Below are 6,000 nucleotides of genomic sequence, written 5' to 3' on the forward strand. Positions count from 1 at the left end.
ACTTTGATCCCCGCAACAATCAATGTAAACAATAGTTTGAAAAAATCATTCATTTGCAAAGAGTTGTAATTCAACTGTCTGATGTATTTGTTGACACGAGAAAAGTGACAAAGTCATATATTCCAGCAGAAAATATTCCAGCAAAAATTAATGTCCCTGCAGGACAATCTGCTGTGGCAAATGAATCTCAAATATGCCAGAAGCGTGATCGACCAGTTGGTTCAAAAGACTCTGTACCTCGAAAAAGAAGAGTACAGGAGAAAAACCAACCAAAAACTTCAGAAAAAATCGCATTAAAAAAGATTGATCAATCAAATATTGAATGTACGGTTCCTGAAAAACCAGAGGTGTCCGAAAATAATGAGATCTCAATAAATTTTATGATATCTCATAAATTATGGGAATTGAATAATATTGTTATAGACAATATTTTCACCTTTAACATGGCTCTTGATATTATGCAAAATGAGAATCATGAACTACAGTCTGTTAATGACTGTCGAAATAGAAATGATTGACCAAAATGGAAAGAAGCCATACAGGCAGAATTGAATTCTTTGGAGAAACAAAAAGTGTTTGGACTGGTAGTTCGAACACTTGAAAATGTAATCCATGTTGGATACAAAATGGGTTTTTGTACGAAAAAGAAATGAGAATAATGAAATTACAAGATACAAAGCCCGACTAGTGGCTCAAGGTTTCTCCCAAAGACCGAAAATTGATTATGAGGAAACATATTCTCTCGTAATGGATACCATCACTTTTAGGTTCTTAATTAGTTTGACCGTGTCACAAGGGCTCGATATGCGCCTTATGGATGTAGTAATTGCCTACCTATATGGTTCACTTGACAGTGACGTATATATGAAAGTCCCTGAAGGATTTAAGGTGCCAGGAATAAATCATACATGTCCGAAAATTATGTTCTCAATTAAATTGCAAAAATCATTACATGAATTGAAACAATCCGGACGCATATGGTATAATCGCCTTAGCGAATATTTGTTGAAAGAGGGTTATAAAAATGACGATATATGCCCATGTGTTTTCATAAAGAAAAGAAATATTGGATTTGCAATTGTGGCAGTTTTGTTGATGATTTAAATTTAATTGGAACTCCTGAAAAGCTTAACAAAAATGCAGATTATTTGAGAAATGAATTTGAGATGAAAGATTAGGGAAAAACCAAATTTTGTCTTGGATTATAAATTGATCATTTTCCAGAGGGATTATTTGTTCATCAATCTACTTATACAGAAAAAGTCTTGAAACGCTTTTATATGGATAATGCACATCCATTGCCATCACCTATGGTTGTTCAATCACTTGATGTGAAAAAGATCCATTTCGTCCACTTGAAGATGGAGAAAAGATTCTTGGTCCTGAAGTACTATACCTTAGTGCAATTGGAGCATTAAGTTATCTTGTAAATTGCACTCGACCTGACATAGCTTTTTCTGTAAATCTCCTTGCAAGATATAGCTCTACACTAACTCAAAGGTATTGGAATGGTGTTAAACATATTTTTCGTTACCTAAAAGGTACTATTGATATGGGACTGTTTTATTCTCAAAAGTCTGGATCTGCTTTAGTGGGATATGCAGATGCAGGTTATCTCTCCGATCCACATAAAGCTAAATCACAAACAGGATATGTGTTTACACGTGGAGGAACAACTATATCATGGAAATTTGTGAAGCAATCCTTGACAGCAACATTCTCAAATCATTCTGAGATTATTGCAATCCATGAAGCAAGGCGAGAATATGTATGGTTGAGGAATATGATCCATCATATCCAGTCATCATGTGGATTGACTTCAACAAAAGATAATTCAACAATTTTGTTTGAAGATAATGCAGCTTGTATCGCACAACTCAAGGGAGGCTATATCAAAGGCGACAGGACGAAGCATATTTCTCCAAAATTCTTTCATACACATGAACTTCAGAAGAATGGTGACATTGATATTCAACAAATTCGCTCAAGTGACAATGTGGCTGATCTATTCACAAAAGCGCTGTCAACATCTACATTCAAAAAATTAGTTCATGAGATTGGAATGCGTCGACTCAAAGATTTTTAGTGATCAACATCAAGGGCGAGTAGCTGTACTCTTTTTCCTTCGCTTATGTTTTGTCCCATTGGATTTTCCTAACAATATTTTAATGAGGTAGCATTTAATTTTAATACTCCAAAATAACTGCACTCTTTTTCCTTCGTTTGACTTTTTTTCCCATTGCATTTTTATCAAACAAGGTTTTAACGAGGCAGATATTTCGTAATATGTCATTCAAGAGGGAGTGTTGTAAATGGAAAGTCCATTAAAATTTATTGGTGAAAGACATTTGTACCCCTGTAGCCCTAAAAATTATTATCATTGTATCCTTGATTCTTACCGATAAATATAGAGCTTTGGTTTTCAATAATACACACAAAAGGTTTATTGAGTTTTCTCTATTCTCTTTTTCTCTCATTTTATAACATCGAATATAACTTTGGATTTATTTCAAGAAACGATTGCATTTTTGAGTTATGAGTATAAGAAAACTACTAAAAAAATTTTAGGAAATTTTCTTTCCTATTTCTCGCCAAATTGTTTAGGATAGAAATAAGTGAATCTATTAATTTTCAATAGCCACATATAGGATCCGAAATTAATGGCAAAAATCAATTAATTGGGAGTGGCCTTTTAGCAAAATCTATGCAATTACCAATGGCTTACCTGTCTGAATTAGTACAGTATTAATTTTAACCTTTTTCACACTTCGAGGAAAGAAAGCTAGCAGCCACGCCAGTTCAACTTACTAATCGAGCCTGTCCACATGACAAAGGAAACAGACAGAGTTGTTCACCTTAAAACTCAAAGAAAAAGGAGTGAATCTCTGAAATGATGATCAAATTTGTGGGAAAATGGAGACCTTCCCATGAAGCAATTGACTTGCAATATACTAGCCATCTTTCTCTGCATAGAATGTAAGAAACAAGAGAAAACTGTTAATTTCTTGAAACTGCCAACACTTGTATATTAATACATAATGTTTGAAAATTTGATGTTTATAGTATCATTTATTACCTAAAAAATAGCATCTTTTCTTTGGCCTTATTTGTATGTTTATATGACGTGTGACACGAATTGGTACCTGCACCAGTCTAAAATGGTTGCCTTCAGCCCATTGACTCTAATGTTATTAAATTAGTACAAAATAAACAAATTATTTTCATCTTTCCCTTAAGTTTAAAGTGATTAGTAATGGATGGTTAAGGATCTATTACATCTAATGAATCGAATATAGTATTGGAAAAAAATCACTTCATTCAAAACAACCTTTATTGTTTGTTAGGAAAATATTATTTGAAATGAAAAATGATTCTTTTTTTTTTTTAGAACGCGTGGTTAAAAAGTAGGAAAAATTTAAGGATCTGCGTGCAAAATTATTTTATTGCTGGAATGTATATTCAAAATCTATTTTATTAAAAAAAATCTCATAAAAGTTGTACAAGTTTATTTTGTACTTAATTTTAGAAATTAATGTGATTACAATAAGATCCTAATTACAACTTGATTCTTGGACGTTTCTTAGAATATCCATGATTTAAAAAATTTAGTATTCATTGATTCACAATAGAATACAACTAGATCGATAGATCATTAATTCTTGCAAATACCAATTTGAATAATTTATCTAACAAATCTAAAAACTTTTATATAATCATATCAATACCAATTTAAATGACCCACAGGTCCTAGACACTGTTTGGAAAGAAACTAATTACTAAGCATAATTGAAATTTCACTTTAAATCCCATAACAATTATGGTGTCATATATCCACCCTAAATCTTAACCTCTCTACCCACAATATCTAGATAATTTATTTTCTCACTTTACTAAAATTTCCACCTTTATGTAATTTGCAGAAAAAAATTAACTAGTTACCAAATAGTTGTTCCTTAATAAGTGAATGGATAAACAACAACAAATTATCTAACTATTCAAAATAACCATATAAGAGCATTTCCAAGAACTTTATTTATTTTTAATAAGCATCTTGTATCTAGTTGAGCATAATAAAGAGCAATTTTAAATTTCCACAGTCGATTAACAATTTCCATAACACTTGTGTGAAATTGTTTCATTTGTCAAATCCTTCATTTTTGAATTTTGAAAATCTCTACCATATACCATTTTCCTTTAATCTTCTCCATCAAAAATAGGGATAAATTGAAGAGTTGACACCGACCGGACTTGCCATTATTTGAGCTTTTGGATAAAAGTGTCTTATTCAGGCTGTTACCAAAATTGTCCAAATGTATATTAAAATATTCTTCAAATGATGTTTGGAGGCACAAAGTGAAAATCGGCTTCCAATAACTTCAGAATTCAACCTTCCAGATTTTGCTCTAATCAGGTACTACTCTCCATTTAATGTCCAAAATATTCAATACAGTTCCCAGATAATGCATGGTTCTGGTAGAAAAAAGTGGTCAAACTAATGGTAAATCTTGAAATGATGACATGCCATTTTGCGCTGTAACAATGATGTTTTTTATTGCTGTTGGGGAAATTTACACCGATTATGTGTATATTATATTTTTGTACGTGCATATTATATTCACAAAAATATAATATGCACATAATCGGTGTAAATTTCCCCAACAATTGCCGGGTCTTCAAAATCTTGTTGAAACTTACAACATAATGAAATGCAATTTAAGAAGAAAAAGAAAACATCTTTAATTCTTGTTAAGGATCAAATCCCACATTGAATAAAAATGAAAAAAATAGACCAACTTATAAGTTTTGGGCTACTCTTCTTAACAAGGTTGACCTATTAAGATGGAACCACAAATCTTAACACGGTATCAAAGCCATCATCCAACTTATAAAGCTTTGGACTACTCCTCTTAGGGCGTGTTTCGCATAGCTTTTGCTTCTTGTAGAAGAGTTTTTGGAGGAAGCTATTTTAATTTTTGTTTAAAAACTAATATTTAAAAGCATTTTCTATTCCAGAAGTGCTTTTAGAGGAAGTTACATTGAACCTGCTTCGTCTAAAAGTTCTTTCAACCATTAAAAGCACTTTAACAAAATTAGCCAACGGGTCCAAAAACAACTTTTGAACCTCAAAAGCTCCTTTTGACTTTTTAAAAGTCATGTCAAACGAGCACTTAATAAGGTTGACCTTCTAAGATAGAACCCAAAATCTTAACAATTCCTGAGAGATTTCCGAGAAACGAGCTCGAGAAAGGGGGAAAATCCATGATTTTCAACCTCATCAGTCATAAACAAACTGAAACCAGTCACAATATTATCAAACTTAAGCCGTGGATTTGGCAACAAATTCCCAAATCCATTTATTTTCCATTATCGTTTATCTGAAATCCCAATTCAAAGAAGCTTTGATTTAATCTAGGATCCTAGTAGTTTCTCTCAGAAAATTTTTATTCAGAGTCATGGTAGGAAGAAAATAAAATGGCCCCACCTTAAAATCGTGTTGCAAATTGAACTAGTAAATAACCTCGTTTTTGAAAACTAGGCATTCATAAATCCCGGTTTTGTACATCTTGCAATCAAAAACGTCATTCTAACTATACAAAATGACATTTCCAATTTTCTATCCTCAGTGTTCAATTTTAATTAACATAAGCTTCAGTGACGAAAGCGAATAGACCACTCAAACTAAAACAAAAAACAAAACTTCAATTTTCAACTTCAGAAAAATAATAAGTTGGATGAGTTACCGCGTTTTCAATCACAATGTAGTAGACTAAAGTGCTAAAAAATATTAAATTATTTATTTATAATTTCCATTTACGTATATCAAACACGCCTAAATATTAAATACTCGTATATATATATATATGATAGAGAACACTAAGACGGATATGAATTTTGAATTGGTCGTTGACCTTTGATTGGGCTAGATGAACTCCACTTAGATATAAAGACTATTTTTAACGTTGATAAATAAACATTTCGTGGACCCTTAAATAAGAAGAA

The sequence above is a fragment of the Olea europaea genome, unplaced genomic scaffold, assembly GCF_002742605.1.
Source record: "Olea europaea var. sylvestris unplaced genomic scaffold, O_europaea_v1 scaffold311, whole genome shotgun sequence".
NCBI classification, from domain to species: Eukaryota; Viridiplantae; Streptophyta; class Magnoliopsida; order Lamiales; family Oleaceae; genus Olea; species Olea europaea.